Source organism: Symphodus melops (assembly GCF_947650265.1).
Source record: "Symphodus melops genome assembly, chromosome: 4".
Classification (NCBI taxonomy): domain Eukaryota; kingdom Metazoa; phylum Chordata; class Actinopteri; order Labriformes; family Labridae; genus Symphodus; species Symphodus melops.
Genome location: NC_136694.1, coordinates 28,526,452 through 28,540,531, shown reverse-complemented (window position 1 = coordinate 28,540,531; position 14,080 = coordinate 28,526,452). Strand labels below are relative to the sequence as shown.

Genomic DNA, 14,080 nt, shown 5'->3' with positions numbered 1-14,080 from the left:
CAAAAGCATCAATGAAAAATGGCGGAGGCATTTGTTGTTGACGTTTGGGTCACAGCCCAGAAACTGTGATCACATCACTGGGTCAGATTTTTTTTTTTTTTGGCTCTTTCCTAACATTCAATTACATTTTCAGCAGTGATTAAGTCCCGTCACTGTTTATGTGCACGGCTCATTACACTGAAGGGCTTCATTTAATTTGTGAACGAGAGGCTGACAAACGGTCTAAAGATAGAAGACGTGTTAGAGTGATTGAGGCGTGGAAAACACAACAATGTGTTGAGGCAGTCATCAGGCTCCGTGCATTTAAAGGGGGGGGGGGACATGTGAGTACATTTTTCTTTTTGTGTAAATGACATCCTTATTATACTGTGGTTTAATTTAGACGACAGGCAGGATCGTCTCACACGACTGTGATCCATCGTTCCTGACCCTTGCCTGTGTAGCGCGTGTTCAGACTTCGACCACACCTGTGTTTTATGAATTTAGACTCTACAGTGCGATTATTGAGAACTCACTCTCATGAAAAGAAAACATGCATTTGACTTGAATTTTAATTTATTTAGCCCATTTAAATAAATAAAGTTTTTTTTTTTTATTGAATTGATGTCCCATCTGTTAACATTGAGGAGGCGGAGCCTATGACCTACATTGCAGCCTGGGGTTTTGGCTTCACTTTAGGGGAGATGTCATGTTGTTCATCTTTTTTATCAAGTCTATCATCGAAAATGGATGGATGATGGATGGATGATGGATGATGGATGGATGGATGGATGATGGATGGATGGATGGATGGATGATGGATGGATGATGGATGACGGATAGATGGATGGATGGATGGATGATGGATGGATGGATGGATGGATGATGGATGGATGATGGATGACGGATAGATGGATGGATGGATGGATGATGGATGGATGGATGGATGGATGATGGATGGATGGATGGATGGATGGATGGATGATGGATGGATGGATAAATGGATGGATGGATGGATGGATGGATGATGGATGGATGGATGGATGATGGATGGATGATGGATGACGGATGGATGGATGGATGATGGATGGATGGATGGATGATGGATGGATGATGGATGGATGGATGGATGATGGATGGATGATGGATGGATGGATGGATGGATGGATGATGGATGGATGATGGATGACGGATAGATGGATGGATGATGGATGGATGGATGGATGGATGGATGATGGATGGATTGATGGATGGATGGATAAATGGATGGATGGATAAATGGATGGATGGATGGATGGATGGATGATGGATGGATGGATGGATAAATGGATGGATGGATAAATGGATGGATGGATGGATGATGGATAAATGGATGGATGGATGATGGATGATAAATGGATGGATGGATGATGGATGATAAATGGATGGATGGATGATGGATAAATGGATGGATGGATGGATGGATAAATGGATGGATGGATGATGGATGGATGGATGGATGGATGGATGGATGGATGGATGGATGGATGGATGGATAGATAGATAGATAGATAGATAGATAGATAGATAGATAGATAGATAGATAGATAGATAGAATCATTCAGATTTGATTGGCTCTTATTTAATCAAACCCTTGTGGGATGCTTTCTCTCCCCGTTCTTGTTAAACTCGGTGAACGGGGGTAAACGGGGTCTGTGATCGGATCAGTTTGGATCAGACGAGGGCAGCGGCTCCTCGGAGGAATCTTGTTCTGTTTTTCATATCAGTTTGTCTTTTCACTCTGAAACTCTGATCGTCTTTATGTAACCACACAGCTTTGTGTTGTTGCCATGGCGTCGATATCTGACACTCTGCTGCAGCGCCTACATGATTTAGGTGGCACAGTCACATCTGAATCAAACGCGCGCACACACACACACACACACACACACACACACACACAAATTAAGTGTGTGTCACTGTGAGGGAGGAGAGACAGAAAACAGTGTTTAGAATCTGCTGCTTTTGTGAGCTGCTTTAAATGGTTCCACCTCCGTCACATATGCACGCATGTAAATATAACATACATTTACATTACAGGATGAATATGCATGTTTGCTACATGGAGGACATACATGTTTTTATAGTTCTTTCTTTCTCACATGTGTATGTAGTGATTCATGAAGAGTTTCCGACTCCTGATGAAGCACTTTGTAAACCTGTTTGTTCTCTCCGTGTTTTGCGCCGCCTGAGGTCCAAACATCCTTCGCATCACATTCTTCTGATTGGTGCAAAAAACATTTGGGTCGTGATTTTTTTCATGAAGGACTCGGTCCATATTAGGCTGGACTGTTCTGGTTGTCATGTTTCACTCGTGTTCATTTGGTGCAGAGAGCTGCATTCAAACTCAATAACTGTCAAAAGAAAAAGTTTCACAATATGTTCAAATAAAAACACTGGAGGGAACCAGTTAAATTACTCATGACAGACTTTAAACTCAAAACCAGTGCTGTTTCTTTGTGCAGCACTTTGACTATTACAGACACAGGATACATGTATACTTATATTTATAGCATTTAATTAATCCATATTATCTGTAATTACTTTTGTAATCTGCTTATTGCACGTCTGAGAAGCCAAAACTCCTTTTGTTACTCCTACACTTGTATATGTGTGTAATGATAATACAGCTCTGTGTCTCTGTACAAAGAGAGGCCTTAAAACCCGCTTCAGCTCCAGCCTGTCGTTAGCTTTACTGAACGTTAGCTTGAGACAGGATTTCCAGCGTGGCGGCTGCTGCTGATGAGACTCAGCAGCTCCCCGCAGGAACAGATGGCCGACGCCACTCAGGCTTTGTCTCTGTGTAGTAACAGCGTCTCTCTCTCTCTCATTCAGTGAGTTCTTGTTGTTTGGCTTTTGTTTCAAATTAAAGTGTGGCGATGATCTAAGGCATGAGTCAGCATGATTTTCTTCAGATTAGATCATCGGATTGAAATAAACCAAAGTGAGTGAAAATATCAGCTTCCTTAGGAAAGGTACAAACCTGTGGAAGAAGCATGTTGGGATGTACAAAGTGCATCTAAAGATTACAGCTTCTCAGGAGATATCTTACAGGTCCCATATTCTGATTTATGTGTCGACTGAAGAACGTTCACAACTGCGAGAGTTCGAACAAAGTCTGTTTTCATGCGGCGTCTGTCATCTTCCTGTGTTTGTAACGCTCAGCGTCGCCACGCGGGCCCAGTCTGATCTGATTGGTCGGACGTTTCCACGCTTTGAATTTGTGCCTCCTCGTGCACAAGACACCTGGAAAACATACTAAAGAGCATAAAAAAAAAAAAAAAAAGAATATGGGACCTTTAAATGATTGCATTAACCGAGAATACTGCAACAGAGGGGTTGTTCTGTTTTTGTGTTGAAGCAGGAGATTCATCATATAAAACATGAATCACAGTTAAATTCTGTTCACAAACCCTGGCACACGTTACGACACACGGACATGTACAGTAAAGCTCATCAAACGAGTCTAATCTGCAGCTCTGGATCTCGTCTCATGAAAAGAGCTGCTTCCATCTGAACATGTCGGCTAATTAATGCACTCTGCTCTTGTTCCCACCAGCCCCCCGAAATGTTGGGAACGTGTAATTAGAAACCACCATCTGTGTTGAAGCGCGGATCAGTCCCCGGGTCATTCACACATCAATCCAGGAGTTTCATGATAATCAGCAAACTGACGTCTGATTTGTCCTGATCTGCTTCTGTTTCCCGTTATTACCCGGCTCATGCTGTGACTGCTCGGCGTTGGTGCAAAACCCGGCGTACGCTGCAGGTTGTGTGTCAGCTGTATGTGCTCGAACTGCACGACCAGCGAGCTCAACATGTGTCCATAGATCATAAATATGTGTATTTCATTTATTTCATTATGATCACATGCACACTGGCAAAAATGCTCTCACTCTCACACAGCAGGAAAAATGACAAAAGTAAAAGCAGCTGTGACAAATGAGAAATTGACTTGAGTTTGTTTTTACACCACAGAATTTGAATTTGAATTTCCCTCGGGATCAATAAAGTATCTATCTATCTATCTATCTATCTATCTATCTATCTATCTATCTATCTATCTATCACAGGTCACTCTTACCCAATCACACCAGTTCTTACACTGATGGTAGAAGCGGCTGTGCAGTGACCATAAGAAGTAACTGACCCCATTCGTACAGATTCATACCCCGCTGATAAAGCAGCTGGAGCAACTTGAGGGACCTTCAGACGTCATGTGGCTGCAGGAGCTGGGGATCGAACCCCTGACCTGACCTGACCTGCTTCAGAGACAGCAGGCTCTGCCAGGTGAGTCACTGCCGCCCCCCCCCCCCCCCCCCCCCCCCCCGCAGGTCCCTGTCAGCTAGAGGTCAGTATAGGACACATTAGGCAGGTATGCCTGTTGGTGACGTCGTCCATCGGGTTTGTGCCGGCGCAATCAGGAAAACAAATCCTGTATTTTAGGAATATTGGCTCATTGCGTGCGTGTGCAGACCTACGATCAAAAACATTTAAAAAAAAAATCATGTGCAGGTAAAAGTGCTCTCTTCTAACCCCCAAGTCTTCATCGTCTTTAAAAAAAGAAAATCCTGACGTCCAATCCTGAAGTGTCTTTCCTTGTCTGGTAAAAACCACATGTTGAAACCAGGTGTAAACAAGGACTGAATATGGATCTGTGGATCCATATTCCTCGATTTCTGGGAGCTTCTTCCTGCCGAGGACTGCCTGAGATTATTCCCAACGAGCGAGTGGGCGGGGTGATCATGTTGTTTAAGATTTGCGGATGTGCATGTCGCCTCAGTCGCCTGTCATTTATTCACTTTTCCAGAAACACCCGTATATATGTTTTTTTCCTGCAGAACCCTCAACCGAATCAGACGGGGGAATTGTGAGCGCACGTCCGACCCAGACAATCTCAGGCTGTGTGGTGCATGTGTGAAAAAGCAAGTCGGGAGCCTTTCAGGACCTGACTGTCGTGAAATGGAAAAGAACTCGTTAAGCTCATGTGGGAAACGTGGCTGCAGAGTGATGGATTGTTATATGTTCAATGCACCTTAAATTAAACGCTGGTCTGTCTGTCTGTCTCCGCCTCCTGCGTTCAAGGTTGGGACTTTTTTCCCGGGAAGTATTTTGTATTCAGTGCAGAGCCAGAACACACAACACAAAAAAACTGTTCATTCATTATTATTATTTATTTGTTGGTCCGGGCGGCGTCCCCAGACCCCCAGTGTGTCGTTTGGACCAGCTGAGGTGGAGGAGGTGGTGCTGACGCTCTGTTGCTACCCAGCTCACACTGAATGTGACAGGAGGGGGAAGAAACCAGAAAACACCCTGATAAGCTCAACAGTTTTGGACAGATACAGACTGAGAACAGGTTAGCAGTGTGTTTGTGTGTGTGTGTGTGTGTGTGTGTGTGTGTCACTTGCTGCGTGGGTTGAATGTCAAATGAACGCATCTCATTGACTTGTACAAAGTGCTTTTTCTTACTGTTCTGATATATGAACTGTACTACATGACCGTAGTGCGGTGCTGTTTGTGTGTGTGTGTGTGTGTGTGTGTGTGTGTGTGTGTGTGTGTGTGTGTGTGTGTGTGTGTGTGGGAGCTGAGGTTGTGCTGCTGTTTGAAGTGAGCAATGGGGTGCAGCGCTGCAGCTGCTGTTTGCATGCTAATGCTGCGGCAGAGCTGGAGGAGACGTGGGAGAGGAGGGGAAAAGGCCAGAGCCCGCCTACACACACACACACACACACGCACACACACACACACACACACACACACACACACACACACAACCTGCCATTTCACACTTCTCCAGGTGGAGAATCAGAGAACAGGCGGGATGTGTTGATGTGTTGCTGCCTCTCTGCAGAGCATCAAATCAAACCCACCAACAACACATCCACGCTCTCTCTCCCCACACACACACACACACACACACACACACACACAAAAACCACCAGCCCGGCGCCGGACAAACGCCGAGCGTGTGCGGCAGAGTAAGAACTGCTCTCACAGTGAATAGGTTTCTCTGGATTTCTCCGACGTGACAGCATTGATCAGTGATAATTTGAGTGGAGATCTCGTTCCAGGGGAACCCCCAGTGCTCTTAGCGTGATGATAATGATATCAGTCATTCTTTTCACATGAAGCCAAACGCTGCATTCACAGTGATTCAGGACGACATGACACACACACACACACACACACACACACACACACACACACACACACACACAGCCCTCTACAGAACAGGAACAAATCGCCTAATTGTGCAGCAAACCAAAAGATAAATGCTAAAGGAGAAGATTCACAGATTCAAGGTTTACACCTGACGACGGCGTGCAGATAAAAAAAAACACTTATTGCAGTTTGTAGTTAAATAAAAAGAAGTCATGCAGCCTTCGTGTGTGTGTGTGTGTGTGTGTGTGTGTGTGTGTTCGTGCGATCCTTCTCGTTTGCTGTCAAGGTTTTGTTTCCTGTCATCACCTGCAGCAAGACACAAGGCGTCCATGTTTGTATTATTTAAAGGTTTTTTCATGCACTTTTGATGACAAAGAATCAAATCAAACATGCTGAGAATGATTCATGATTTTATGTTATTAATACATTCAGCCATGATGCAGCTTTTTCTTCATATTTAAACCGGTTAGCACCAAGACCTCTGGACATTTACTGCACGTTGCACGCGTGCACAAGTTTCACTTTTTCTCCAATCTTGTTTAAGACTCTATTTTATTTAACTTCGTACTTTTTGCACATCTATATTTTATTAGTGTAAATATTATTTTTCTTATTTTACCTGATTTTATTTCATATTTTTAACGTACCTTTTACCGAGGGGAGGAAGCGTGATTTGGATTTCACTGTACGTCTGACATATTTTGGGAATTGACAATAAAGTGAACGTTGAACATTGAACCTTGATATCTGATTGCATATCATCGATGTCAACACCCATAAAAAAAGACAATGACGGTTGTTTGTCTCATGTAGTGATTTCATGTTTGCACAAAACTCCTGTGTGGACGCAAACAGCAGGATTCTGCATTTATTTATTTATTTTATTTTGATTTATTCTGCAGACGTTGATGCAGTAAAGATTCATAACGTGGTCCCTGTGGTTTCAGGATTGCACGCTCCTGGGCCGATGCCTGAGTCAGTGAAACTCGAGCACATGGATACGCTGCTTCAATCATTAGCTGGCATCTTTAGCGCAGTGACGGTAAGGTTGCGATCTGTTTGTCGCGTAGCGTTTTCCCTCCTCTCTCCCAGATCGCTGCTACATAACTGCAACCCGTCTGTTCATCGTCTCAGCGTCTTCTTCTTCTCCACTTTCTCTCGTGTCACGTCCGTCTTCTGAAATGTTTCACAAGCAGGAAGCCAAACACCTCGGTGTGATGATTAAGGTTGATGAAATGAAGAGACCCTGGATGGATCTTGAGGATGGATGAGAGGTGTGAGGAAGAAGATGGATGTGGGGGAGGAAGCTGTCCGTCTTTCGTCTTCTTTTTTTTTTTTTTTTTTCTCTCATATTGAAGGTCGCAGAGCAGGAGATTCAGTGTGTGGGGAGTCTGTCTATGGAGTTGAGTCACCTGAGCAGATTACAGGACCCAGACAGTACTTACATGGAGAGACTGGAGAGGTATGCACACAGAGAGAGAGAGAGAGAGAGAGAGAGAGAGAGAGAGAGAGAGAGAGAGTGAATGGATGTGAAAAGGGATGAGGGAGGGAGGGAGGAAAACGGAGCAGATGAGGGGGTGGAAAAAAAAGCAGGAAAGGTTTTGAAAAATGAGACAAACAGGAAGTGTTTACCAAGTATAAGAAGAACAGGTAATAGGAGGTGCTGTTTAGTCCTGACCAGAATTTTTTAAATCTATGATCTGTTGGCAGCCTTGGTGGTGATGAGTGCCAATCACAGGTGAGTTTCAGGTCCTCACATGTGCCTCGAACAAAGGCCCATCTAAAGGGTGTGTTCAGAATCAAACACGAAGCAAACGTTCCCCCGCTCCAGATATGTCGACATTTCTGCACTTCGACTACATTCAGTTTGAGCTGTTTGTTTACATGTTTCTCGCTGAGTCTCGGTGTGGAGGCTGCAGTCTGACTTAGCGAAGTGATAACAACACGAGAAAGAAAAAAAACGGATTTAATTGTGCGATATTCCTGCATTTAACAGGTTTTAAATTTACAGAAATCACCAAATTTTGATGCAAAGAAAAAGTAGAAAGAAAAAAAGCTTTGTCGCCTCCGTCCTCAGAACTGCTTTGATAAAGGTTCATCCAGCAGTAGATGTGTATATTCTGAATGTTTCGTCTTGTCACTCGGAGCTGCTGATGAAAAGTTAATGGTATCAGCGAGCAGCCCCCCCCCCCCCCCCCCCCCGGGCCGCAGTAATGACAGCGTTGGACTTCATGTCAGAGACCACCGGCGGCGCTCCAGACCAGGAGGGACACCTCCCTCTGCTTCCCGGGGGCGGGGACTCCTCCGCCTGAGTATCCATCAGCTGACAGCTGGCTGCAGGAGCTGCAGGAGAGCCGGGCATGATGGGAAACTCCCCGAGCAGGTGACAGAGATGAATGCTTCCATCCAAAGCAACATTGCCTCAAAGTGATTCTTCCTTGACCTTTGACCTCGACTGTCGAAGGCGGTATTTCTTCTTCGTCAAGCCCTGGAAACAGCTGAGCTCTTTGTTTAATCTGCATATGTTTGAATTTGTTGCGGTAACATTTACATAATTTAAAAGCTCTGTATGTGCAGATTTTTTTTTTCTCCAATAATCCATATATGATTTAACAACAGTGTTTTCTATCAGTCTGAGTGTTTGAGTCGTGGTCAGTCAGGTACGTTAAAGGTCATATCAGAACTGATCTCAGCCTTTTTACCAAGACCAGTTCAGAAACCAGCATCAAGTCCTTGTTTACATCCTGGTCTTTTTCTGCAGAGCTGTAGACTCACTCCTATAACAGTCTGTTATCTATTTAAAGAGCCTGTTACAAAGAGGGACGTTTAAGACATACAGTATGTCATGAACAGAAAACTGCAGGATGACCCAAAAATGTTCAGGGTTTCTTTTGTTGTTGCTTCTTTTTGCCTTTATTGGACAGGACAGCTGAAGAGAGAGAGAGAGAGAGAGAGAGAGAGAGAGAGGGACGGCATGCAGCAAAGGGCGAGCGAGGGTTCTAACACATCTTCAGCCTCTTCTGAACACTGGATGCACAACTTAACCGCTTTATGTTCCCTCCTTTGTTTCCTGTTTGATAGAAGACTGAAGTTCGTCGCTGCAGGACGGACAGAAGTGTCTGAAGTGGAACTTCACTTGTTATTGATTTCCTCAGTAGTGTTCACATATCTTCAGAAGCTGGTACAAGCTGATCGGTGGCCCATAACGATAGCGTCTATTGAACTTGCTCCGACTGTTTGGCTCGCTGAAATGCAGCTTTGTATTAATTTATCTTCTTTAATCCTTTTTTCCCCGCCTGCTCTGACTGAATCCTTCCTGAATCTTCCTGAATTTCCCTCGGGATCAATAAAGTATCTATCTATCTATCTATCTGACAAACCGTGTGTAGCAAAGCTCAGAAACTTGGATTGTCCTCCTTCTAAACCACAGAGGCCTTCACATGTTGCGTTACTCTGAAGTTTAATCATAATAACTTTGTTGATCAAAGAGCCAAACTTTCCCACAGTACTTACAGGTGACTCACCACCTGCAGCAGCTATATTTGATATATATATATATACTTGAATTTCCCTCGGGATCAATAAAGTATCTATCTATCTATCTATCTATCTATCTATTCCCACTTTTTGTTTCTGCTAACCAACAGGTGTTGCAGCGATGGAAGCAGGTGATTGTTCTCCTCTCTGCATGTTTCTAAGAAGCTCCAGCAGCAGGAACCTGCTCAAACTGGTTTAAAGGCCGATGCACAGTTGGCTAAACGCTGAAGCTTCAGCAGCCAGGATGTCACAACCTGCGTCCACGTTATCTCTATGGAGGGGGGGGTGGGGGGTCAGCTCTGTGGACTGTAGTACTCTTTACATATTAGGATCTTTGAGCTCAAAAAGCAAACTGGGTTTGAGGTTTGCGATGAGCACCAGTTTCTCAGAAGAGCCAAAATGTATTTACTTATCGATTGGGAAAGATTTCAGTTTTTTAAGATATTTGTAGAGGAAGGTGGGGCTCAGGGGAAGTTATAATATTCAGAAAGGGTTTTGTGCTGAAATATCTTTCAAACCGATCAACCAATCAATCGTTCATAAACTGCCAATTCATAACAAGTGTTACAAAAGAGCAGACGGGATAATATGCAGGAAGGTTTTTTTCTTCCTGTTGTCCACACTTCTTTCCCGCTGTGGCGGAGGTCGGAGGAGACCGCGCATGAATGAGGGCGGCGGTGGTTTTGGGGGGCGACACAGTCCGATGGTGGTCGTGTGGTCGCAGTGCCAGGTCACCTGTTTCTGCAGCCAGAACAAGAGGAGGGGGGGGGGGGGGGGTCCTCAAAACCTGAGAGCTCAGGAGCTCCCAGGAAAACGAATGTTCAACTGTGCTGCCAAACCAGGAAGGAATGAACTCACACCGCTGGGAGGTCCAGTAGAGCCCAGTTTCTTCATGTTGATCTGAAGCTCTCTCTGAGTCTGCTCGGTTCTGCTCCCTTCACATATAGAACTGCATCTGTGTGCACGATGTTAGCTGTTAGCTCGGGAGGGAGAAAAAAAAAACCCAGCAAAGTCTTTGTGATAAAAATAATTCAGATTACGTGGTGCGAGGGTAGCCATGGATACAACATCCAGTCACCCTTGTCAGTGCATATATGGAGAGATTTATGTGTTTCCACCTCAAGTAGTTGTCTAAATGCTGTGTGTTGTCAGATAGCTGCAGTGTAGGTGGATCCTGACCCCAGGAAGTCACAGCGTTACATAAGCCTGATGGATTCGAATCACAGCCTCCATTTTTTATAATTAACACTAATACTGAAAAAAAAAGTTTATCTGGAAGAACCGTCGGGGATATTCCTGCAGGATCAATGACGACATGATCAACTCAGGGGGGGGTTTGATAAGTTGCTGATCTTTTCTAACTCCCACATTTCAAGACCTTGAGAGCCTCCAATTAAAGTGTGAACATGTGTTTTAGCTGAATAAATGCATGGATAATTCTGCGTCTATCGTTCTCAGAGGTTTAAAGAAAATGTGTCTCCATTCTGAAAATATTCTAATCACCAAAAAAAAAAAAAAAAACTGGTTTGAAGTCTCCCCCTGCTCGCTGAATCACTTCCCCCTCCATAATGAACACTCGGTGGTTTCTTTAGAGAGCAGAAAACTAGAAATTTAGGACACTGAATCATCCTCCTCATAACATCATCACCGAGACAGAGAGAGAGAGAGAGAGAGTACATGCCAAGGACACTACCTTTTGTTCCATTCAGGGAAATTTTGGGGTACAAAAAATGTCTCTTTTTAGGAACAGACAGAAAAATAAAATGTGGGGAAAATGTTGTGAAGGGAGGCGAGGTTGAACTTCAGTCTGAGGATGAAAATGACTGTCTTCATTTTAGAGACAGGACAGAGTCTGAACCTGTTGGGAGAGAGAGAGAGAGAGAGAGAATGACATGCAAGTAAAGAGCCAGAGGTCGCCTTCAAACCCGGGCCTCTGCATACGGGGCAATGCAGCGACCATGACATCACACTTGAGCATCACAACATCATTTGGGCGAGGGGGGGGGACGAGCGACGGAAGATTTTGTTTTGTTTTGTCTTGTTTTGAGAGACCGGTGCTACAGTGTGACATCTACTGGACACAACATGAATGTTGCTTTTCTTCTTTTTTTTTTTCCTTTTTACAGTTGGGTGCTGCAAACGTAAGAATTTCAGCCGAATTGTTAAAATGAAGAGTTGAAGTTAACAAAGTGCATCTTTTCAAACTGCAATATTCAACAAACAGGAAAGCAGGTTATGAAACCGACTAAGATCTACTTCCACACATCTTCAGTGTCTGTCACTCCTGCTGTCAGACAAAGACTCCACCATCGAAACCAGTCATTGCTGCTGGATGTTAAATAAGTCACTACTTGTGCATCAGCATGGAAATATATATAAAAAAAAACCTCCTCTAAACTGAAGAACAGAGGGTGTTTCAGCGTGGCTGCTGATTGGTTGATTGAAGGCACCTCCGCTCTACAACTCATTAAACAAATTCGATGAGAACAAACCTGAGGCCTGAATGAGCAGGATGAGTGTGCAGCCAGTCAGGACTTACGGGGACTCATTACGGAGACGGGAGCGTATGTTTACAACAAAAGGCTTTTGTTTTTGTCACCAGGCTAAAGAGGTTACAAGTCGCCAAATGTATCGGAAAAAACATCCAATTCCACACGGCTGCTCTGTGAGTCGGAGCAGGGGATGCATATTTGTTTTCAATTATCATTTTTTTGTCATATTTTCTTCGAGGTGCAGTAAGACCAGGTTTTTGAGCTGTACATGTTCTGGTTTTGTAAGATGAAGAAAGAGAAGATTTAACCTCTGAGCATTCCCTCAGAGGTCTGACACCAATTATTTCGCTAATTCCTTTATTCTTTATTTCAAACAATACGTCAGTGCTCTCAGGAGTTTGTCTTGTCTACAGTCCAGGAAGAAACTCCAGAAGTGACAGAAGGGAAGCTAAAGACACGTCTGCTAAAATAATAAATAACCATCTTTTCCCAGAGTCTGGAAATCTAAATCTTTCAGACGGTAGCCTAGCAACACATAGCGACTGGTTATAGTTAGCCTAGCAACACATAGCGACTGGTTATGGTTAGCCTAGCAACACATAGCAACTGGTTATGGTTAGCCTTGCAACACATAGCAACTGGTTATGGTTAGCCTAGCAACACATAGCAACTGGTTATGGTTAGCCTTGCAACACATAGCGCCTGGTTAAGGTTAGCCTAGCAACATATAGCGACTGGTTATGGTTAGCCTAGCAACACATAGCAACTGGTTATGGTTAGCCTAGCAACACATAGCAACTGGTTATGGTTAGCCTTGCAACACATAGCGCCTGGTTAAGGTTAGCCTAGCAACATATAGCGACTGGTTATGGTTAGCCTAGCAACACATAGCGACTGGTTAAGGTTAGCCTAGCAACACATAGCAACTGGTTACGGTTAGACTAGCAACACATAGCGACTGGTTAAGGTTAGCCTAGCAACACATAGCGACTGGTTATGGTTAGCCTAGCAGCATATAGCGACTGGTTAAGGTTAGCCTAGCAACACATAGCGACTGGTTAAGGTTAGCCTAGCAACACATAGCGACTGGTTAAGGTTAGACTAGCAACACATAGCGACTGGTTAAGGTTAGACTAGCAACACATAGCGACTGGTTAAGGTCAGGAAACGGGATTGGGAGAGGTCAGAATAGTTGTCTTGACTCCTCCTGACGAACGTTAGGGATTGGCGTATCATATGCACGTAGAATTACAATTTGGCGTATGCATTGCACGACATTACAATGTTGTGTTATTTATACGCAAAACTGTGAGACTGGGTTGGTCGTGCTGTGAGTCGGAGCAGCGAGGACTGTATCCTCTCTGTACACGCCTGCACTACCAGATGTGTTAAACCAGCGTTTACCATTTTCTAAACTAGCACAGACCGTTAGCTGCTCTCCAATGGACTTGAATTAGCACCACAAATACACCGGGACTTCTGAGACCACATGATACAAACGGGTCTGAACAAAAATGTCATGACTCTACATCTAGCAGCTGTCTACAAGTTTCATTTTGTACGAATCGCCTGAGAGCCACTGTGATAAAAAAAAATAAAAGAGGAAACATAAAGTCCTGTTTCCGTGAAGCCACCTGCTCAGCGCTGCGGTGACTCGGAGCTGCAGGTGGAATCAGTCTTTCGTATCTGTGAAACTGCGGGGCAGACACCCCAATAACACATCGCACAGTGATGTATGACGCTATTACACTGCAGACAACAAGATCAGTCAGCAGCTGGCTCCAGTCCGTACTGCAGCAAACGCCAGCAAACACAGCTCACAAAGACCTCGACCATTAACTCTCTTAGTAAATGAAATCATTCATACATGTCTA

General features: G+C 44.2%; 1 long non-coding RNA gene across 3 annotated transcripts in view; it reads left to right on the top strand.

The window, feature by feature from the left end:
- Positions 1-8,767, top strand: part of LOC306822931 — a 35,220-nt gene extending 26,453 nt beyond the window's left edge. The window contains exons 2-4 of one of the 3 annotated variants that reach the window (XR_013778970.1): positions 4,182-4,308; positions 7,536-7,639; positions 8,416-8,767. This is a non-coding gene — a long non-coding RNA (uncharacterized lncRNA). Of the gene's footprint in view, positions 1-4,181; positions 4,309-7,535; positions 7,695-8,324 lie in introns of those variants that run through there. The other 2 variants (XR_013778971.1, XR_013778972.1) reach the window with 2 other exon arrangements.
- Positions 8,768-14,080: the final 5,313 nt, after the last annotated feature.